Genomic DNA, 24,701 nt, shown 5'->3' with positions numbered 1-24,701 from the left:
CTTTAGCCTTAAGAAATATATCCAACTCTTTCTTGAATATACTTAATGAACTGGCCTCCACCGCCCTCTGTGGCAGAGAACTCCACAGGTTCACCACTCTCTGGGTGAAGAAATTCCTCCTCATTTCAGTCCTAAATGGCTTACCCCTTATCCTTAGACTATGACCCCTGGTTCTGGACTCCCCGGCCATCAGAAACATCCTTCCTGCATCTAGTCTGTCCAGGCCTGACAGAATTTTATAGGTTTCGATGAGATCCCCTCTCAATCTTCTAAACTCCAGTGAGTATAAGCCCAATCGACAAAATCTCTCCTCATACGTCATTCCTGCCATCCCAGGTATCAGTCTGGTGAATCTTCGCTGCACTCCTTCCATGGCAAGAACGTCCTTCCTCAGGTAAGGCGACCAAAACTGCACATAATACTCAAGGTGTGGTCTCACCAAGGCCCTGTACAACTGCAGCAAGACATCCTTGTTCTTGTACTCGAACCCTCTTGCTACGAAGGCCAACATACCATTTGCCTTCTTAACCGCCTGCTGCACCTGCATGCTTACCTTCAGCGACTGGTGTACAAGAACACCCAGGTCTCTTTGCACTTCCCCTTCTCCCAATCTATTGCCATTCAAATAATAATCTGCCTTCCTGTTTTTGCCACCAGAGTGGATAACCTCACATTTATCCACATTATAGTGCATTTGCCATGTTTCTGCCCAATCACCCAACCTGTCCAAATCGTGCTGGAGTTTCACGACATCCTCCTCACAGCATACCCTCCCACCCAGCTTTGTGTCATCTGCAAATTTGGAGATATTACATCCAATTCCCTCGTCCAGATCATTAATATATATTGTGAACAGCTGGGGTCCTAGGACCGATCCTTGCGGTACCCCACTAGTCACTGCCTGCCACTCGGAAAACGACCCGTTTATTCCAACTCTTTGCTTTCTGTCCGCCAACCAGTTCTCTATCCAAGTCAATACCTTGCCCCCAATCCCATGTGCCTTAATTTTGCACGCTAATCTCTTATGCGGGACCTTATCGAAAGCCTTCTGAAAGTCCAAATACACCACATCCACTGGTTTTCCCTTATCTATTTTACCAGCTACATCCTCAAAAAATTCCAGTAGATTAGTCAAGCATGATTTACCTTTTGTAAATCCATGTTGACTTTGTCCGATCCAGTCACTGCTTTCCAAGTGCTCTGCTATTACATCCTTTATAATGGACTCTAGCATTTTCCCCACTACCGATGTCAAGCTTACCGGTCTATAATTCCCCACCTTTTCTCTACCACCTTTTTTGAATAGTGGGGTAACATTAGCTACCCGCCAATCCATGGGTACCGTTCCAGAGTCTATCCAGTTCTGGAAGATGACCAGCAATGCATCTACTATTTCTAGGGCCACTTCCTTAAGTACCCTGGGATGTAGATTATCAGGCCCTGGGGATTTATCGGCCTTCAGTCCCATCAATTTTCCTAACATCATTTCCCTACAAATACTGATTTCTTTCAGTTCCACCCTTTCGTCAGACCCTATGTTCCCCGGCATCTCTGGGAGGTTATTTGTGTCCTCCTTTGTGAAGACAGAACCAAAATATGTATTTAGTTGGTCTGCCATTCCTTTGTTCCCCATTATAAATTCCCCCGATTCTGACTGCAAGGGACCTACGCTTGACTTCACCAATCTTTTTCTCTTCACATATCTATAAAAGCTTTTACAGTCAGTTTTTATGTTCCCTGAAAGCTTACTCTCATATTCTATTTTCCCTTTCTTAATTAATCCCTTTGTCCTCCTTTGTTGAACCCTAACCTGCTCCCAATCCTCAGGATTATTGCTTTTTCTGGCCAATTTATATGCCCTCTCCTTGGACCTTATGCTATCCCTAATTTCCCTTGTTAGCCACGGTTGGGTCACCTTTTTTGTTTTATTTTTATGCCAAACTGGGATGAACAAATTCTGTAGTTCATCCATGCGGTCTTTGAATGTTTGCCATTGCCTATCCACCGTCAACCCTTTGAGTGTCATTCCCCAATCAATCCTACCCAACTCGCTCCTCAGACCATCGTAGCTTCCTTTATTTAAATTGAGGACCCTAGTCTCCGATTCAACTACTTCATTCTCCATCTTAATGAAGAATTCGATCATATTATGTTCGCTCCGACCCAAGGGGCCTCATACAACAAGATTGCTAATTAATCCTTTCTCGTTACATAATACCCAGTCTAAGATGACCTGATCTCTGGTTGGTTCCTCGACATATTGGTCCAGGAAACCATCCCGTAAACACTCCAGGAATTCCTCCTCCACAGTATTGTTACTAATTTGGTTGGCCCAATCTATATGTAGATTAAAGTCACCCATGATGACTCTGTGCCCTTATTGCACGCTTCTTTAATTTCTCTTTTAATGCCATCCCCAACCTCCGCCTTACTGTTTGGAGGTCTATAAACCACACCCACTAACGTTTTTTACCCCTTAGTATTTCCCGATTCTACCCATACAGATTCTGTTGTGTATGTAACCTGTTCCACCTTAAGAGAGCTTAAGCCTGTTCCACCTTAAGAGATGTACTACTTTCTCAGGCTGCTGTAGACGTAATACCGGGGGTATATAAGCACTGTGCAGTAATCTTGTATTCAGTATAGTCCCTACCTCCAACCAGTAAAGACCTGTTTGAGTTATACGTTTAAGTCTTTGTGTTAATTGTTCAATACAATACACATACTTAACACTGGCGACGAGTCAGGTTCTTACCCTGTGGCAGTTATTCCACGGCGGTTGAAGAGAGGTTTCAAACCTCACCACTCACCACCCCACTGGAAGCGACAGGCATTAGGACCCTGAAGCCTCCATCAGCTTGTGAACCGGAGTAGAAGACAGGACTGGGGAAGAGAAAGGTACAGGGCGATAGCGATCGGCAGATAAGGGCCGGGCCGCTTTGAAGTGAGGGGCGCAGCCGGGCCATCGATCGCAAGCACTGATAAGGGCCGGGCTGCTTTCAAGTGCGAGGCGCAGCCGGGCCATCGATCGAAATCCCTGATAAGGGCCGCACTCGGGCTGAAAGGCGCAGCGTCGGCAGACACTGAAGGCGCGAGAGCCGCGGTGAAAAGCGCGGGCCATCGATCGCGGCGGAGATAAGGGCCGCACTCGGGGCTGAAGGGAGATGGCGTCGGGGGACGGGTGAAGACCGCCAAGCGCGGGAAAACCGCCATTTTGTGGGCGGAGGACGACGGCAAGTGACATCGAAGATTGGGCCATATATGTTGAACGAGTTAAAAATTATTGTAAGGCCAATAAAATTCGTGAGGCTGATAAAGCACTAACATTATTAAATTTAATGGGTGCGAAGACATACGGGCAATTGAAACACCTGTTATCACCAGATGAACCGGCGGATAAGACGTTCGATGAAATTGTTACTGTCCTGAAAGATCATCTAAACCCCACGCCGCTGATGCTAGCGGAACGATTTAAATTTTACGACAGAAGGCAGCTACAGCATGAAAGCAATGCTGAATATTTGCTGGAATTGCGTAAATTAGCGAAATATTGTCAGTTTGGAACGGGACTGACAGATGCACTACGAGACAAATTTGTGTGTGGTTTATTTAAACAGGATACACAAAAGCGACTGCTCGAGGAGAATGAGCTGACGCTTGAGAAGGCGGTCACTATGGCAGCAGCACACGAAGCCGCAGCGAGAGGCACGGCAGTAATGCAGCTACGGTCACCGGAGCTCAGTGCACACAAATTGGGTGTGAGTTCTGTTAAATGTTATCGTTGTGGAAAGACAACGCATGATCAGAACCAGTGTTGGTTTAAAAACCAAGAATGTAGAACTTGTGGTAGGCTTGGACATATAGCTAGAGTATGCAGGTCAGCGAAGAAGACCAGCAACAAGAAGTCACCGCAAGGGAAATACGCAAAGGTACACAAGGTGGCCGAACAGGAGTCCGATTCAGATGCAAGCAGTATTGAACTGGCTAGCTTAAGGGTACTCAACGTTGGTAAGGGTGCAGACCTCCAGACAATTTGGGTTACTCTTCAGATAGAAGGAGTCCAAGTAAAAATGGAATTGGACACTGGATCGGCATTGTCGGTCATGAATAAGAAAGATTACAGAAGGTTATTCCAACATATTCCCCTACAGGATACGGAGATTATATTGACAACCTACACGGGGCAGAGAGTGTACCCCATCGGGACAATAAAGGTTGCAGTGGCCAACAAGGGCGAAGGAAGTCAAATAATGGACTTATATGTGCTACCGGAGGGAGGTCCACCACTACTAGGCCGGGAGTGGTTTAGAAACATAAATATGGACTGGCATTCGCTAAAAGCCATAAAGAGTGAGAACTCGGTGCAGATAATCAGCCCAGACTCTAGAACTGATGATGGTAAGACCAACCCATGTGCAAAAGACAAAGTTTCAGCACAGAATTCCACTGAGCAACAACAACATAGTTTAACAGAGAATTCTGAGTCTGTCAAGTCTACTGATATGCACATTTTTGAGGGACACTGGGCTCGAACTCAACTCCATTTCAAACTACAACAGCAATTAGAACAAATGATTCGCCGTTTTGAGCAAGAGATGAATGAAATAAAAAAGTTCTTTGTTACAGAGTGGGAGAATCTGGAAAGGCAACAGAAGCAACTGATGGAGAAAATGGAGCAGGAGCACACCAACCATCTGCGCGAGGAGGCCGAACGAATCAAAGCTGATTCAGGTTCTGAAGGTGCGTGCCATAATCTGGTGTCAGAAGAGTTAACGGTCAGCCAACTCCTTCATATGCTGAGGGACAAGACTCTGAAATGGGAAAAACTTGAACACGAGCTGCGATCTTCAAAGGAAAAGGGTTCGGAGCTCTCAAAAGTCATTGAGAAGGCTGATGTGACGACACAGACTGAAACGACTGCAACAGAGCAGCCATTGGATGCCAAAAGTACGCTGACTCACGTCAATGTAGAACAACAGACCGCTGAAACAGCTGCTCCGGTAGAGGGATTGCATAGTCCGAGCAATCAATCTCCAAAGGAAGTTGAAGTATTAAAATCACAAATGAGGTCACTAGTAAACGACTTGCTGAAAGCCCAGAAAAAGCTGGATGCAGAGGTACACATGAAGAAGTCTCTTCAGGAAAGATGTCTGGATTTGGAACAAGAGCTGGCTAACGTCCAGCTGGGTATGGAGGAAATAGACGACCCTTTCGCTGGCCTAGCTCAGGACGACACCGAATATTACCATGACCTGTCGGACGACTCCGAATATTACGATGTCCTGTCCTGCCCAGCTTGTAACTTCGACCCCCAAAGTGCAGAAATCATGGAGGAGCACCAAAAGTCTACGGAACATCGGAAGAAGGTGGCTCTACTACGGGAAGTAAGAGAGATAGAGAAGGAACAGCAGTCGGATAGCGTCCAGTTGGGTAAGGAAGAAGTAGAAGGGCCTCTCGACCTGTTGAGTGATATTGAATACTACGAGGATGTGGTATGCCCAAATTGTGATGGAAACTCCCAAAGTGCTGAAATCCGGAGGAAGCACTTAAGGTCTAAAGAACATAGAGAGTTGGTAGCATTACAGCTGTCCGCCGAGAAGATGGGAACGACAAGAGTTGTAAAAAGGCAGAAAAGAAAAAGAAGAGGCCGAAAATAATAATTGTTTAAAATATTGTTACTTCTACTACCTCCGGCCGAACACTACGAAAAGATGCTGTCTGGAACGAATTAAGATCAGAGACTGAATTTACGAACTGTTCCCACAGAGACTGAACCTGTAAACTGTTCCCACTAAGAGTATGTTGCAACTGTTCGTAGAGATTGAATCTGTGAACTGTTTTCCGCAGAGACTGAATCTGTGATATGTTACGTTAAACATGAAGTTATATATGTATATATGTTATTACGTTATGTTAAATGGGGGGGATGACTATAAAGCTAAGAAGGGAGGAGTGTTGTGTATGTAACCTGTTCCACCTTAAGAGAGCTTAAGCCTGTTCCACCTTAAGAGATGTACTACTTTCTCAGGCTGCTGTAGACGTAATACCGGGGGTGAACACACCGGTATATAAGCACTGTGCAGTAATCTTGTATTCAGTATAGTCCCTACCTCCAACCAGTAAAGACCTGTTTGAGTTATACGTTTAAGTCTTTGTGTTAATTGTTCAATACAATACACATACTTAACAGATTCCACCTCATCAGAGCTAATATCCTTCATTACAATTGTGTTAATCCCTTCTTTAACCAGTAATGCTACCCCACCTCCCTTTCCTTTTTGCCTATCTTTCCTGAATATCGAATACCCCTGGATGTTGAGTTCCCAGTCCTGGCCTTCCTTGAGCCACGTTTCCGTAATCCCAACCAAATCGTATTTGTTTACTTCTATTTGCGCAGCCAATTCATCCACCTTATTACAAATGCTCCTCGCATTAAGACACAAAGCCTTCAGGCTTGTTCTTTTAATGCTCTTAGACCTATTAGAATTATTATTTACTGTGGCCATGTTTGATTTAAACCGTTGATTTCTCTGACTGCCACTTTTGTTTTTCTCCTTCCTATCTTTTGCTTTTATCCTTGTTTCCCTTTCCTCTGTCTCCCTGCTCAGGTTCCCAACCCCCTGCCATTTTAGTTTAAACCCTCCCCCACAGCACTAGCAAACACTCCCCCTAGGACATCGGTTCCAGCCCTGCCCAGGTGCAAACCGTCCGGTTTGAACTGGTCCCACCTCCCCCAGAACCAGTTCCAATGTCCCAGGAACTTGAATCCCTCCCCCTGGCACCATTCCTCTAGCCACGTATTCACAGAATCACAGAATCTACAGTGCAGATAGAGGCTATTTCAGCCCATCGAGCCTGCACCGACACATATCCCACCCTATTCCCGTAACCCCACGTATTTAATCCCCTAACACTAAGGGTCAATTTATCATAGCCAAATCAACCTAACCTGCACATCTTTGGACTGCGGGAGGAAACCGGAGCACCCGGAGGAAACCCACGCAGACACAGGGAGAATGTGCAAACTCCACACAGACAGTCGCCCGAGGCCAGATTTGAACCCGGGTCCCTGGCGCTGTGAGGCAACAGTGCTAACCACTATGCCACCGTGCCCCCCATCTGAAGTATCCTTCTATTTCTACTCTGACTAGCACGTGGCACTGGTAGCAATCCTGAGATTACTACCTTTGAGGTCCTGTTTTTTAATTTATCTCCTAACTCCCTATATTCCGCTTTTAGGACCTCATCCAGCTTTTTACCTATATCGTTGGTGCCTATATGCACCACGACAACTGGCTGTTCACCCTCCCCTTCCAAGATGTTCTGCAGCCGCTCGGAGACATCCTTGACCCTTGCACCAGGGAGGCAACACACCATCCTGGAGTCTCGTTTGCGGCCGCAGAAACGCCTATCTATTCCCCTTACAATTGAATCCCCTATTACTATAGCTCTACCCCTCTTTTTCCTCCCATTCTGTGCAGCAGAGCCACCCCTGGTGCCAGGAAGTTGGCTGCTGCTGCCTTCCTCTGATAAGCCATCCCCCCCAACAGTACTCAAAGTGGTGTATCTGTTGGAGAGGGGGATGGCCACAGGGGACCCCTACACTACCTGCCTGCGCCTAGTACTCTGCCTGTTGGTCACCCGTTCCCTTTCTTCCTGTCCAACCTCTACCTGCGGTGTGTCCAACTCCGTAAATGTGCTTTTCACGATGTCCTGAGCATCGTGAACGCTCCAGTATGTATCCAATCGCAGCTCCAGCGCCGCAATGTGGTCTGTCAGTAGCTGCAGCTGGATGCACTTCCTGCACATGTAGTTGTCAGGGACACAGGAAGTGTCCCTGAGTTCCCACATATCGCAGGAGGAGCAGATCACGGGGCCCAGCTGTCCTGCCATGGCTTACCCTTTAAATTAATTGAATTTAAATTAAATCAATCAATCCCACTAATTACACTACAGTTAACTGGTTTACCAACAGTCCCTGCTACACTAGAGAGACCTTAGAAACGATAAACCAGAGTTAAAGTTTAAAAAAAAGAGAGAAATACTCACCAACCAATCACTTACCTGCTTCCTGGTGATGTCACACTTTGATTACTTTTTACCTCTCTCCCCTGCTGTTGAATTAGTCGGGCTGCTCCTGACTCACTGCCGCCGGTTTTAACTGCCGCCGATGCTCAGTGTTCCCACGCAGGCCCGCTCTGGTCGGGCTGCTCCTGACTCACTGCCGCCGGTTTTAACTCCAGCTCCTTACTAGCAGGGAAATACGGGTGGCCAATGAGAGGGATGATGGTGAGGGGGCATGAAAGTGGGGGCTCCTCTCAAAGCGGTAACGTTTCTCCCCCATTGCTCATTCCCCCCCCCCCACACCCAGTCACTGCCCCAGATGGCTCCTCGGATCGCGATGGCCGAGTCTGTCCCTGCACAGTCGCAGGAGGAGCAGATTTTGGCAGGGCCATCACAGGCTCCAAAACCTAGAGGACGTCCACCAAAAGCACCTCGTAGAAGCACGCATAAGAGAAAGATGAAACACAAGTAGATGCACAAGTGTAGCCACTTGGGTGTTTTAATAAATGTTTCTGTAAAGTTTCCGTTACTGTGATGTCACACATAAAACTATTTATTTTCACCACTGGACAAATTTGTGTGCAACTTTGGAAGTGGCTTAGTGAGTAGGAGTGAATGGTCAGACATAACGCTACCTCCAGCAATGGTGGTCAGTGTGAAAGGAATGGCTTGGTCATTGTAGGGATGCTTTATGGTGTTGCTGTGGGATTCAGTGAACCTGGCACAACATGTGGCAGCCACATGGGTACAATGCGTGAAGTTAAGTAAATCTGGCCATGATGAGGCCATCCCTGGCCTGCCGGTCAGCAATGTGCTCGGGTGCTGGTGGGATCTGTCCCGCAGGCTCCTCCTCCTCTGAAGAGGCTGTGCCCTCAGACCATTGCTCCTCATGCAGCGCTAATCCTCGCTGCTGTGCTATGTTGTGCAGGGCGTGGCAGACCACAATGATTCTGGAGACCCTGGCTGGTGCTTACTGAAGGGCTCCTCCAGATCTGCCAAGGCATCTGAAGCGCATTTTCAGCATGCCTATTGTCTGCTCTATGACACATCTGGTGGAAATGTGGCTTTCATTATATCTCTCCTCGGCCTCCTCAAGGCTGTCATGAGCTATGTCTTCAGTGGATAACCCTTGACTCCAAGCAGCCAGCGGAAAGTCTGTATGGAGTACCGAAGAACTGAGGGAGGTTGGACTGGTGCAGGACGAAGGAGTCATGGCAGCTGCCAGGGAATTTGTCACACACATGCATGATGATCTTACTATGGGTGCAGATGAGCTGCACATTGAGGGAGTGGAAGCCTTTGCGGTTGACAAAGACTCCTGGGTGATGATGGGGTGCCCTAATGGCCACATGTGTGCAGTCGATGACACCCTGCACCCGTGGGAAGCCAGCCAGAGTGGCAAAGCTGAGCGCCCGCTCAGTAACACTGGCTTCATCAGTGGCAAAATTGATATAATTGGCTGACTTGTCAAACATGGCATCGTTGACCTGTGTGATACATCTGTGGGCGGCGAACTGTGAGATGCTGCAAATGTCTGCTGCAGATCCCTGGAAGGAGCCTGAGGTGAAGAAAATCAGGGCGGTGGTGACTTTCACAGCCACTGGTAAGGCGTGTTCACCAGTGCCTCTGGGCTGCAGGTCTTGTTCCAGCAAGCTACAAATGTCTGCGACGACCTGGCACGATAGCCTGAGCCTCCTTTGGCACTGCTGCTCAGTCATGTTGAGGAAGCTCATCCTCTGCCTGTATACCCTGTGTTGAGGGCATCGCCTCCGACGCGGTGCAGCCCTGCGCGGATACCCTCTGTCCTGTGAAGCATCAGGCAGGTAGTTGAGGAGAAGGTTGGTGGTGTGCCTGGTGCTGCTGGTATTGGGGCTCATCGTGGTCCGATTCTGAGGACCAAGGTGAGACAGTATAAACAGCACCCATTCTGATGTAATAGATGGCAGGTCACATAGAGATGACAGAGACAATCTGTCAATTGTGTGATAGGTTCTATCAATGAGGTGACAGTGGATCCCGAGTTTGCTGGAAACACTTGCAACCTCTAGAAAGCTAAATCTGTGCTGACAATGCACTCAGCAACAGCATCTGCCTTAGGAAAGTGACCAGCTGTCAGGTGGGAGTTTTTATTGTACTTTTCATGCTGTGCACTAATGAGGTGCATCAATGGTCACTCAACTTCCGCCTCAGGTTCACAAATGTGGTTCCCGAGCTGCGGGATTCCCGTGGTCATGCAGGGAAATTTGAAAAGTTGGGTTAAATCGATGCTTAAGGGTCTGATAAGTATCTCATAATTATCTCAATTACCTCGGCCACCTCTGCTGTGCTGGTAAACACGCCCAAGGGAAAGGCACGTTGGGGCGGGATGATGGCGGGTTCCCGACCTGCTCCAAGGTTTTTCAAATTTCCCTCCCGACCCGCCTCCAATCGCGCCTGCACGGACCCCAGAAAATTCCGGCCGTTGTCTATAGACCCTAAACTACAAAATGACACATTTCTAAATTACGTAATTTTTTTAATGAAACCAAATTTTATAAAATTGGCTCCACTGCATATCATAACATGTACTACAATAATACCTGGAAGAACTTAGCCTCATAATTCCCCCCTGTGACTTGTACTCAGCAACTTAAAAGCTTTTTAACATTGCCGAACAAAACATACTTTAAACGATACTCTTTTTTTTTGCAGACAATTGTTTCCTCTTTCCTAGTCAGGGAACTGTACAAAGGGAAATTAATTTGTCTGTTCCTGACTTTTACACTTGTATTTCTTTTACCTTTCACAGCATCTCACCTCGACTTGTTCCTTAGGTAGGGGAGGGAGAGAAAACAACATTTGTCATGCCTTCACGCCAAACATTGCACCTTCTTCACAGCGCTGACCGTGAGGAATGCTCTCCCGACAGTGATACAAAGAGGAGATGGATTTCTGCGTGGAGTAAAGCAAAGAGCTGACTGCAAAATCACTAAATAAATCGTGCAGATCGAGTGGGCTAGTTCAGTGCTCTGTTTTGATGGAATTCCACCTGTCAATATGAACCAAGCACTATTATTCACTTTCATGTGCTAAAACCTCAAGAAAAGATGGAAGGGACTGAAAAAAAGTAAGTTAAGTTGAATTACAGCCTACAGTTGTATACATAGTTCACAGACATCACTTTTCTAGGGCTCACCATCAGACGCTCTTAACCCCTAGAGAGAATCCTTTAAATAAAAAGTATAATTGAATGACCTGGCCTCGAATTCCCTTGAGGCTGATTCCAGTTACTTGACCACTGGTAGGGGACGGGAACCCAGTAATGTCAGGTCTCATCCCGCAGATCACCGAGAGGGAATTTCTATTGGGGCGAGTGTAGGGGTGGAAAGCCTGATGGGTGAGATGGTGACATCAGCTGGAATTCATGCCGCTCCCACATTCTCTGCCCGAATGAGCCGGACACTGGCAAGATACTAGTGTCCAGTTCTACAGAGCAGCCTAAGTGGGGCCCACATGGGCGTTTGAAGACCAGGTCCAGGCCTGGACCACTCCAGAAGATAAATGGGACGAAGTAAAAACAGAAAATGCTGGAAATACTCAGCAGGACAGGCAGCACCTGTGGAGAGAGAAACAGTGTTAACATTTCAGGTCAATGACCCTTCGTCAGAACTGGAAAAAGCTGGAGATGGAACAGGTTTGTAAGCAAATATAGGGGCGGGGAAAGGGGGGAGGGGGGGGAAAGAACAAAAGGGAAGGTCTGGGGCTAAATTCTCATTCGAATGCTCTTTTGAGTGGATCCTGCTGGCTTTGGCCACACGTGGTGGAAAATACTGCATTCCCCACCCCCAACGCATGCATCCATAATGACATGGGCACCGATTATTTTATGCAAATGGCCTGACTCTGGAAATTCTTGTAGTGTCACATTGCCAGCTCACCAGCGGGGTGCAATGCCCGCTCTGCCGTAGTTATGGCGGTGGAGCTGGATTGCATATATTCGGTCTCCTATGTTTATGATTCCAACCACTTACCTGCCCCGATGATGGTGGGATAATAAAAACTGTTGGAGATTGTGCACAAGGGGACATTTGCTCTTAGTAAACAATGCCTTGGTGTAATGATTGAATCAGCCTTTGATTGATGACCTCAGTGGTAACTATGTCAGATCCTAATGAGATTGAGGTACTTAGAATAATTAAGATCAGTAGAGAAAAAGTACTTGAGAAACTCATGGATCTCAAAGCCGACAAATCCCCTGGACCTGACGGCCTACATCCTAGGGTTCTAAAAGAGGTGGCTGCAGAGATAGTGGGTGCATTGGTTGTGATCTTCCAAAATTCCCTAGATTCTAGAACGGTCCCTGCAGTTTGGAAGGTAACAAATGTAACCCCGCTATTCAAGAAAGGAGGGAGAGAGAAATCAAGGAACTACAGGCCAGTTAGCCTGACATCAGTCATCAGGAAAATGCTGGAATCCAATATTAAGGAAGTGGTAACAGGGCACTTAGAAAATCATAATACGATTAGGCAGAGTCAACATGGTTTTATGAAAGGGAAATCGTGTTAACAACAGCAACAACATATATATATAGCAGCTTTAACATAATAAAATATCCCAAGGCACTTCACAGGAGTGTTATCAAACAAAAATTTGACACGAAGCCATATAAGGAGATGTTCGGGCAGATGACCAAAAGCTCGGTCGAAGAGGTAGGTTTTCAGGAGCATCTTAAAGGAGGAAAGAGAAGTGGAGTGGCGGAGAGGTTTAAGAAGGAAATTCCAGAGCTTAGGACCTAGGCAGCTGAAGGCATGGCCACTAATAGTGGAGCATTTAAAATCAGAGATGTTCAAAAGGCCAGAATAGGCAGAGCGCAGAGGTCTAGGGGGATTTGCCCTAAGGAGGGGCAAGGCCATGGAGAGATTTGAAAACAAGGTTGATCATTTTTAAATTGAGGCGTTGTTTAATTGGGAGTCAATGTAGATCAGCGAGCACAGGGGAGATGGGTGAGCGGAACTTGGTGCGAGTTAGCACATGGGCGGCAGAGTTTTGCATGACCTCAAGTTTATGGCGGGTAGAACTAGGGAGGCCGGCCAGGAGTGCATTGGAATAGTCAAGTCTAGAGGTGATAAAGGCATGGATGAGGGTTTCAACAGCAGATAAGTTGAGGTAAGGGCGGAGACGGGTGCTATTACTGGAAATGGGCAGTCTTAGTGATATGAGGTAGGAAGCTCAATTTGTGATCATATATGACACCACGGTTGTCAACAGACTTGGTCAGCCTCAGGCAGTTGCTGGAGAGAGAGATCGAATCAGTGGAAAGGGAACGGAGTTTGTGCCGTGAACCGGAGACAATGGGCTGGATTTTCATTGGGCCATGGAGGCGGGATTGGAGGCGTGTGGGGGTTTAAAATCCCGAAATCGGGGGTCCCGACCCATCCCGCCCCCAACCCGTCTCCATGCCAGTTTCAAAGGAGGCGGGTACCCGCCCCGCACTGGGACCCGCCTCCCCAAGGCGGGAAGGGGATTAGTGCCAATTAACTACCTGTTAGCAGGTAGTAAACAGGCAGTTTTTAGCCTAATCCCTATTTTCATTGGTGAAATGTGGGATTCCCAATGGCTCCAAACCACGCCAAGTTAGCGAGGCGGGCCGTCGGGATGAAGGGCTTGGAGGGGTCGAGATGTCCGGTGTTCAGGTGAGTGATGGGTGCATGAGTGCAGAGGTAAGTGTGTTTGGTGTGTGTAAAGTGTTTAAATAAGTTTTACTTACATTTACTTACCTTTACAGCCTTCCTTCCTTCAGGTCTCGTGAGTCCCTTATCTCACCGGCACAGAAAGCAGAATGGCCGCCAGCTGTCAAAATCTGCAGCCTCTGCTTTCTGTTCCAGGGAGATCTCTAAATCATCCTGAGAAGAAGGAATTAACTTGGAGTACAGATTATCAGTGTTTGATAGCTTCAAATAGCTGTCGAATGCTGATATTTCATCTGTCAAAAGGTCTTGACAGATGAAATTTCAATCTGTGATGTCACCTATTGTCGGGTGGCCCTTAATTGGCCTGCTGAGCCCGCTGGGCGGGCTCAACAAGGTCAATCAAGTCTAACTCGCGTGGGTTGGCTAGAACTCAATGGAGGCGGGACTACAACCCCAAAAGTTGTAGTCCCGCCTCCTACCCGCCTCCTCAATGAAAATCCAGCCCTAAGGCTTCGGTCTTCCTGATATATAATTGGAGGAAGTTTCTACTCATCCAGTGCTGGATGTCGGACAAACAGTCTGATAGTATAGAGACGGTGGAGGGTTTGAGAGAGGTGGAGGGGAGGTAGAGTTGGATACCATCAGCATACATGTGAAAACTCAACTTGTGTTGCTGAATGATGTCACCGAGTGGCAGCATGTAGATGAGAAATAGCAAGCGGCCAAGGACAGATCCTTGAAGGGACACCAAAGGTGATGTGCGGCATCGGGAAGAGAAGCCATTGCAGATGATTCTCTGGTTACGGCTGGAAAGATAGGAATGGAACCAGGCGAGTGTGGTCCCATCCAGCTGGATTTTGGTGGAGAGGTGTTGGAGCAGAATTTTGTGGTCAACCGTGTCAAAGACTGCAGACAGGTCCAGAAGGACGAGAAGGGATAGTTTATCTTTGTCACAGTCAATTAGGATGTCATTTGTAACCTTGGTAAGAGCTGTTTTGGTACTGTGGCTGGGGCAGAAGCCTGATTAGAGGGTTTCAAAAAAGGAGTTCTGGGAGAGATGGGCACGGATTTGGGAGGTGACAACACGTTTAAGAACTTTGGAGAGGAAAGGGAGGTAGGAGATGGGGCGATAGTTTGCAAGGATAGAGGGGTCAAGTGTTGGTATTTTGAGGAGAGGGGTGATGACGGCAGATTTGAAGGAAAGGGGGACAATACCGGAGGAGAGAGAACCGTTAACAAGATCCGTTAACACGAGAGCCAGGAGGAAAGTTAGGTGGTCAGCAATTTAGTAGGAATAGGGTTGAGAAATTGGAAGGACAGAGGAATAAAGGGCTAGATAGTAGTCAACAAGGAGGTTTGCCTGTACTAAATGGTATACACTTCAATGCAAGGAGTATAGCGAACAAGGCAGATGAGCTGAGGGCACAGGTAGATACTTGGGACTATGATATTATAGCTATTACAGAGACGTGGCTGAAAGAGGGGCAGGTATGGCAGCTCAACATTCCTGGTTACAGGATTTTCAAATGGGATAGAGAGGGAGATAAAAAGGGAGGGGGGGTCGTGGTATTGATTAAAGAAACTATTACAGCTGTGAGGAGGGATGATATGTTGCAGGGATCATCAAACGAGGCCATGTGGGTCCAAATTGAAAAACAAAAAAGGGGCGATCACACTGCTGGGAGTGTACTACAGACCCCCAAACAGCGAGAGGGAGATAGAAGAACAAATATGTAGACAAATTTCTGAGAAGTGCAAAAACTATAGGGCAGTAATAGTAGGGGATTTCAACTACCCCAATATTAACTGGGATAAAATTAGTGTGAAGGGTATATGTTGTGTATGTACCTTTAAGGGAATAACTGGTCTTAGACTGCAGTACCGGCAGTGACCACCCCTGTATAAAAGGCCCAAGCAGGCTTCTGTAGTTTCAGTTCCAGGTTGTCTCCATTCAGTGAAGACCTGTTATAATCAACTCCTGCAGTCTGTGTCTCAATTATACACGGACATAATACTGGCGACGAGCAGATACGAACTTACCTACAGTCTGCACCACCTCATGGGGATCCATCCCTGAAGCGAAGTTATCAGAGGTCGAGGCCAGAAGGAAGAAAGAAACAGTAGAAACGGGCGTCGACCGTGGGCATCCGCCCCTGAGTCAGCGGAGTTGAAGATTTGCAGGAGAGGCTGTCGAGAGCGGGGCTTGGTTCCTGTCGATGGTGCTTCAGCTAATCGGGCTGGTGGCAGGTAGTACACTGATCCTTCCTGGGCTGCGGCGGTCTAGAGTTCGAGCGGGTGGCTTGCAACGGGGCCGAGCAGCGTTGTCGGGAAGAGGAGAGAGAGAGAGGGTGGAGCACACAGGGCGCAGCCGGTGCTACGAAGCCGGGCAGCGTACGGACCCGAGAAGAGGGAGGCAAGAGTCCCGCAGGGTTGTTCCGACGACGGGGAAATAATAAAAAAATTAAAATTAAACGTGCAGAAAGCCGCGAGGAGCTGCAGTTTGCCATGGAAACCGCGGAGAGCGGCGTTAGCAGCAGCGCGGGGGGAAGTGCGCGAAGACCATAGGGCGTCGCCATCAAGACATAAAACGCCAGCAACAGCGCTAGCAACAGCGGAGAAGACAGAAAGCGCGGGAGGTGCCATCTTAATCCAGCGGGGAAGAAGGCAAAGCGTGGGAGGCGCCATTTTGTTAAATTGGGGAAGAAGGCAAAGCGCGGGAGGCGCCATCTTAGATTTCCAAGATGCCGAAGACTGGCTATATCACTGCCTTTGATAATGCAATAGAAGACTGGACCACATTGTGGAAAGAGTCGAGGTATATTGCGAGGCAAATGAAGTAGCCGATGAGAAAAAGGCATCGGTACTGCTAAACTTAATTGCCGCAAGAACATACGGCCTATTGCGGGACCTGATTACTCCAGCCAAACCGAAGGCGAAGAGTTTTAACGAAATTGTTTCTATCCTACAGGAACACCTAAATCCTGCACCGCTGCTGATAGCAGAAAGATTTAAATTCCACAGGAGAAATCAGCATAAAGATGAGAGCAATGCTGATTACCTTACGGAACGATGCAAGCTATCAAAGCACTGCCAGTTCGGAGCAGGACTGACAGATACCCTACGGGACGAATTTGTCTGTGGACTCCTGAGTGAAGGAACCCAGAAGAGGTTACTCTCAGAGAAAGAGCTGACGCTAGATAAGGCTTTCAGCGTGGCAGTATCGTACGAAGCAGCAGCAAGGGGAGCTGCGGAAATACAGCAAAAGCCACAGGAATACGGCACCCACGAAATGACACGGGGATTTGCAAAATGTTATCGCTGCGGCCGAACAAACCATGACCAGAAGGACTGCTGGTCCAAGGACAAAATATGCAGGCAATGCGGAAAGATGGGACACATTTCACGAGTTTGCAGGTCTGGGAAGAAGACCAACGACAACAAAAAGGCTACTAAGGAACCGTACAGGAAAGTACAAAAGATGATGGACAGTAGTTCCGAAGACCAGATGAGCGATAGTGAATCCGGGAACAAGAGACTAAGCTGTCTCAAACTTCACAACGTAATCGCAAAAGAGGATCAGTGAACCATTTGGGTCACCCTCACAATAGCAGGGTCCCAAGTCAAAATGGAATTGGATACAGGATCAGCTCTAACCGTCATGAATCGACGAGACTACGAGCGGCTATTCTCACACACACCCTTGAAAGAGACATCCATTGTCTTGAAGACGTATACGGGGCAAAAAGTATACCCCAGAGGAAAAATAAAGGTGCCTGTCGAATACAACGGCAAGGAAATACGGAAATTGTATCTCTACATACTGCAAGATGGTGGACCACCGTTATTGGGATGTGAATGGATCAGAAAGATAAGTTTAGACTGGCACTCCATTCAGGCACTGACGGTGGCTGGTAAAAAGGATGACGACGTCACTCCTGGACGATTGTCAACAATCTTAGCTAACGCCAAAGAGGTATTTCAACAAGAACTGGGCACTCTTAAAGGCGTAACCGCCTCGATAAAAATAGAAGAGAATGCAATTCCCAAGTTTTTCAAAGCAAGACTGGTACCATATGCAATTCGCCCAGCCGTCGAGGCAGAGCTGGAGAATCTGGAGAATGCAGGCGTGTTATCTAAGGTAGACTGGAGCGAGTGGGCGACACCCATCGTTCCGGTCATGAAGAAAACGTTAAACAATGAGTCTGAGGAGCCAAGGAAGGTTCGCATCTGTGGGGACTTCAAGGTGACGGTGAACCCAGTCCTTCACACAGTACAATATCCTCTTCCAAGGATAGAAGATATCTTCGCCTCACTATCTGGAGTGAAGCGTTTTACAAAAATTGACCTAGCACAAGCATATTTGCAGATGGAGGTTGAAGAATCCTCCAGGAAGTAACTCACGATAAACACTCACAAAGGTCTTTACCAGTATAATCGACTGGTATTCGGAGTAGCATCAGCTCCGGCGATATGGCAAAGAGCGATGGAACAAGTCCTGCGAGGGATTTCGGGGACTCAGCGTTACTTGGACGACATCCTAGTGAGAGGTGAAGTTAACAGTGAACACCTTGCCAACCTAGAGCAGGTGCTCACTAGACTACGTGAACATGGGCTACGAGCCAATCGCCCCAAGTACGAGTTTTTTAAGAAACAGATATCGTATTGTGGCCACGTGATTGATGAAGAGGGGTTACATAAGTCCCCTGACAAAATTGAAGTGGTAGTTAAGGCTCCAGCGCCTGAAAATGTGTCGCAACTGAGGTCATTCCTCGGATTGGTGAATTACTACCATAAGTTTTTGCCGAATTTGTCCACAATTCTGCACCCACTGAATGCCCTACTACAAACGGGAGTAGCATGGAAATGGAGTGATGAATGTAAGCGGGCCCTTCAGAAGAGTAAGGACCTAATCACTTCAAGAGAAGTATTGGCTCACTACAACCCATCACTACCGATAAGACTGGCGTGTGATGCGTCTCCCTACGGCATTGGGGCGGTACTGTCACATAAATTCCTTGATGGTTCAGAGAGGCCGATAGCTTTTGCGTCACGCTCGTTAACTTCAGCCGAGCGTAACTACGCCCAGATTGACAGAGAGGCCCTCAGCCTGGTGTGGGGGGTGAAGAAGTTCAATCACTACCTACACAGTCAGAAATTTACTCTACTAACTGATCATCAACCTCTTGTCTCCATTTTCAACCCTCAGAAGGGCGTACCGATAATGACAGCACAACGGCTACAGAGGTGGTCCCTTTTCCTAGGGGCACACCAATATGACATCAAGTACAAAGGAACTAAACAGCATGGGAATGCTGATGGATTGTCGCGCCTACCGTTGCCGACGGTGGAAGAAGAACTTGCAGTGGATCCAGTGGAGATATTCCACTCGACCATAGTCGAATGTCTCCCTGTGACAAATGCAAACATAGAAAAGGAAACACGAAATGACCCGACACTCTCCTGGGTCTATGATTTAACGGTGAAGGGATGGCCAGCACATGGCGAACCACTGCTGCCAGCATTCTCGCTGAGAAGAGAACAGCTGTCAGTGTGCAGAGGAACCTTGATGTGTGGATCCAGAGTAGTAATTCCACCCAAATTGAAGGATAGAGTGCTCAATGAGCTTCATGAGGGTCATCTGGGAGGGGTAAATATGAAGAACTTAGCTAGAGCGTTTGTGTGGTGGCCGGGAATCGATAGAGAAATCGAAGAGATGACCAAGAGCTGTACAGGATGCCAGAAGGTCCAAAATGCCCCACCACAAGCCCCTCTACGTCCATGGGAGTGGCCCTCATCTCCATGGCAAAGGGTGCACATTGATTTTGCTGGTCCCTTTATGGACTCGATGTTTTTAATTGCGGTGGATGCACATTCAAAGTGGCCAGAGGTAATAAAAATGTCCTCAACCACCACAGAAAAAACTATCACAGTCTTACGAACCATATTCGCCAGGAATGGGCTGCCTGAACAGATTTGCTCTGACAATGGACCACAGTTTGTGTCTGAAGAGTTCCGAAGGTTCTTAAAGAACAATGGTGTTAAGCATTACACATCCGCCCCATATCATCCAGCCACTAATGGATTGGCCGAGAGGTTTGTTCAAACATTCAAGAAGGCTATCAAGGCAATGTGTAATGAAGATATACCCCTACAACACAAGGTGGATAACTTTTTGTTTGCCTACCGGAATGCGACACATGCGGTTACCAACCAAACTCCAGCCATGATGTTCTTCAATCGAAGACTACGATGCCACTTGGATTTGGTTAAGCCAAACATCAGAAGAGATGTGGAGAACAGGCAGTTTCAGAATATGAATGAAAGGCCGACCAGGAGTTTTAAGATAGGTCAACCAGTTTTGGCCCGGGACTACCGCACAGAGAAATGGCAGCCAGGAACGATCTGTACATGGTAAGGACCTCTAATGTATACCGTGGACGTTGGAGAGAGCATTGTAAGACGCCATGCTGACCAGATTCTAGAGTCACTGGAAAACGTCAACTCCACACCACGATCTGATACACCTGGCGATGAAACCGAAGTACCAATTGCATCTACCGCAGAATCGGTGATATTGGAAGCAGACGAACCAAACAACGACATTGATCCCGACTCAACTTTGCCAGAAGAACCTGATACCCCAAAGAGGCGTTATCCAGGCAGAATCAGGAAGCCTCCTCAAAGACTGAACTTATAATTGCTTAACTTCAACCAATGTATCTAGCAACTGTAATTGTAATTGTAATTAGTTATTATTTAGTTGTTAAATGAATGTTATGTACTATTTATCTAAAAGGGGAGGAATTGTTGTGTATGTACCTTTAAGGGAATAACTGGTCTTAGACTGCAGTACCGGCAGTGACCACCCCTGTATAAAAGGCCCTAGCAGGCTTCTGTAGTTTCAGTTCCAGGTTGTCTCCATTCAGTAAAGACCTGTTATAATCAATTCCTGCAGTCCGTGTCTCAATTATACACGGACATAATAGTATAGAAGGTACGGAATTCCTAAAATACATCCAGGAGAACTTCTTTAGCCAGTATGTTGCAAGCCTAACAAGGGAGGGGGCGGTTCTGGACTTAGTTTTAAGGGATGAAGCTGGGCAGGTAGAAGGCATATCAGTGGGGGAGCATTTTGGTGCTAGTGACCATAATTCTGTTAGATTTAAGGTAGTTATGGAAAAGTACAAGGATAGACCAGGAATAAAAATTCTAAATTGGGGAAAAGCAAATTTTGCTAAACTCAGAGGGGATTTAGCCATAGTAGACTGGAAACAGCTACTTGAAGGTAAATCAGTGTCAGAGCAGTGGGAGGCATTCAATGGGGAGATCCGGAGGGTTCAGACCAAACATGTGCCCTTAAAGAAAAATGGTGGGACTAACAAATCTAGAGCCCCCTGGATGTCTAGAGACATACAGGGTAGGATAAAGAAAAAAAGGGAGGCGTATGACAGATACCGAGGGCTAAATACTCCAGAATCTTGAGAGGAGTACAGAAAGTGCAGGGGTGCAATTAAAAATGATATTAGGAAAGCAAAGAGAGAGCATGAAAAATTCTTGGCAAGTAAAATCAAGGAAAACCCAAAGATGTTTTATAAATATATTAAGAGTAAGAGGATAACTAAAGAAAGGGTAGGGCCCATTAGAGATCATGAGGGTAATCTGTGTGTGGAGGCGGGAGACGTCGGTAGGGTTCTTAATGAATACTTTGGCGTCTGTTTTCACAAAGGAGAGGGGCGAAGCAGACATTGCTATCAGGGAGGAGGAGTGTGAAATATTAGATGAAATAAACATAGTGCGAGAGGAAGTATTAAGGGGTTTAGCAGCTTTAAAAGTGGATAAATCCCCAGGCCCAGATGAAATGTATCCCAGGCTGTTAAGCAAAGCAAAAGAGGAAATAGCAGAGGCCCTGACCATCATTTTCAATCCTCTCTGGCTTCAGGTGTGGTGCCAGAGGACTGGAGGACTGCTAATGTGGTACCCTTGTTTAAAAAGGGAGAAAAGGATAGACCGAGTAATTACAGGCCAGTCAGCCTAACCTCAGTGGTGGGAAAATTATTGGAAAGAATTCTGAAGGACAGGATAAATCTTCATTTAGAAAGACACGGATTAATCAAGGATAGTCAGCACGGATTTGTTAAGGGAAGGTCGTATCTGACAAACTTGATTGAATATTTTGAGGAGGTATTAAGGAGGGTGGATGAGGGCAGTGCATTTGATGTAGTGTATATGGACTTTAGCAAGGCTTTTGATAAGGTTCCACATGGCAGACTGGTCACAAAGTTAAAAGCCCATGGGATCCAGGGCAAAGTGTCAAGTTGGATTCAAAACTGGCTCGGAGACAGGAAGCAGAGGGTAATGGTTGATGGGTGTTTTTGTGACTGGAAGGCTGTTTCCAGTGGGGTTCCGCAGGACTCAGTACTAGGTCCCTGCTTTTTGTGCAGTTCTGGTCACCACATTACAGGAAAGAGGTGATTGCACTAGAGAGGGTACAGAGGAGATTTACAAGGATGTTGCCGGGAGTGGAGAGTCTTAGCTATGAGGAAAGATTGGATAGGCTGGGTCTGTTTTCCTTGGAACAGAGGAGGCTGAGGGGAGACCTTACTGAGGTGTATAAAATTATGAGGGGCCTAGATAAAGTGGAGAGAAAGGACCTATTTCCCTTAGCAGGGGGCACAGATTTAAAGTAATTGGTGGAAGGTTTAGAGGGGATTTGAGGGGAAATTTCTTCACCCAGAGGGTTATGGGTGTCTGGAACTCACTGCCTGAAAGGGTGGTAGAGGCAGAAACCCGAACCACATTTAAAAAGTACTTGGATGTGCACTTGGGATGCTCTAAACTGCAGGGCTACGGACCAAGAGCTGGGAAGTGGGATTAGGCTGGATAGCTCTTGTTTTCTGGCGCGGACACGATGGGCCGGAATGGCCTCCTTCCGTGCTGTAACTTTCTCATTGACAATTAGAGAAATATGCAAATTCAGGGTTAGGGCAGGGGGAAAACGGACAGGAAGTAAGGTCTGGTTGGCATGGGGAAGGGAGGAAATTGAAAGCAGAAGCAGTTGAACGGATGCTGTCAATCTTTTTAACAAAGAAGTCCATGAGCTCCTCACATTTATTGTTGGAGGTGAGGGAGGAGGAGGCAGGGGAGGGAGGAGGGGGCAGGTGAGGGAGGAGGAGGCAGGGGAGGGAGGAGGAGGCAGGGGAGGGAGGAGGAGGCAGGGGAGGGAGGAGAGGGCAGGGGAGGGGGAGGAGGCAGGGGAGGGAGGAGGAGGCAGGGGAGGGAGGAGGAGGCAGGGGAGGGAGGAGGAGGCAGGGGAGGGAGGAGGAGGCAGGGGAGGGAGGAGGAGGCAGGGGAGGGAGGAGAGGGCAGGGGAGGGAGGAGGAGGCGGGGGAGGGAGGAGGAGGCGGGGGAGGGAGGAGGAGGCAGGGGAGGGAGGAGGAGGCAGGGGAGGGAGGAGGAGGCAGGGGAGGGAGGAGGAGGCGGGGGAGGGAGGAGGAGGCGGGGGAGGGGGGTTTGAGAAGCCGGTTAGTGGTGACGAGAAGCCTGGTGTTTTTGCCATCCTGGATGACCTTCGAATAGTGGGCGGTTTTAGTGATGGAGGACAGGACCCGGTAGTGCTTTATATGATCTAGTCAAATCTGGTGATGGATGATTAGACCAGTTGTCCACCAAAGACGTTGAAGTCTGCATCCCTTGGACTTAGGGAGCAGAGATGAGGGGTATACCTGGAGGAACGATTAGGGTGAGAGAGTGTAATAACAAGTTTTTTAAGGATGTAACTAGCAGGGTAGATTAAGGGGAACCAGTTGTAATATATTTGGATTTCCAAAAGGAATTCAATAAGCTGCCACATAAAAGGTTGTTATGCAAGATAAGGGCTCATGAGGTTAAGGGTAATATATTAGCATGGATAGAGGATTGGTTAACGGACAGAAAACAGAGAGTAGGGATAAACGGATCATTTTCATATTGGCAGGCTGTAACTAGTGGGGTGCCGCAAGGATCAGTGCTGGGACCTCCGCTATTTACAACCTGTATCAATGACTTCGATGAAGGGACCGACTGCAATGTATCAAAGTTTAAATAGTTGGGTTTTTTTTGATAAAGAAACATTGGCCTAGAAATTGGCCTGAGGCGCCCAAGCGGCGCAAAGTTCGCTTGTGCGCTGGAATTTGCGCCGCGATCGCCACATTAGCGATCGCCTCAAATTCAGTTTCAGTGCCCCTAGAGGGAGACGGGGCGTGGCTTGAGGCGCTCCGCGTCCCTCTTAGGGCGCTGAAACTGAATATCGCAGCGCAACGTGCCGCAGCGCCACACGCTGCGGCACAGCACGCTGCGGTACTGCAGGCCTTCCTCCCACTGTTAAGGGGGAGGGGCCTGCAACAGCGCGATCCCCGCTCGCGAGTGCCGGCAAACGAGCCCGGCACCAAGGAGAAGTGCCGGGCTCTCGTGAAACAGCCGGCAATGCCGCGGGGGGGGGGGTGGTTAGGAGGCCGGGGACGGAGGTGCTGGCAGGCGGCCGCCGAAAAAGGCGGCCGCCCCGCACCTCCACCTTAACTTGCGCCGCTGCCGGCACAGTAAAGCCCCGTGAACCGGGTGTGCGTAGCGAACGGCGCAACTGCGCCGTTCGCTACCAAATATCGCGAACGGGGCGCAAATGAGGCGCTGCGCACACCGATGACGTCATCGGTGGCGGCACAGCGCAAATGGCTAACGCCACCATTAGCGCCCCTGCTGAATATCGCGGGAGGCGCAGCCAGTGGCGCTACAGCCACTGACTGCCTCTTTAGGTGCTAACAGGTGGCTTTACTCACCCAATTTTTCCCCCATTTACTTTCGGCAAGTTGTTATCAGCGATAATTGGCAAAGAGTAACTTTAGAAGAATTTGAAGTATTTCTCAAATGACAGAAGAGCTTTCTGCACTACAGGAGAGAATCGTTTCCACGCACTCTGTGTGTGCTCTTGGGGCA

This window comes from Somniosus microcephalus, chromosome 27 (assembly GCF_052327205.1).
Source record: "Somniosus microcephalus isolate GS21.2 chromosome 27, FLI_Smic_1.0, whole genome shotgun sequence".
NCBI lineage: Eukaryota > Metazoa > Chordata > Chondrichthyes > Squaliformes > Somniosidae > Somniosus > Somniosus microcephalus.
This window is presented reverse-complemented; position numbering follows the sequence as displayed.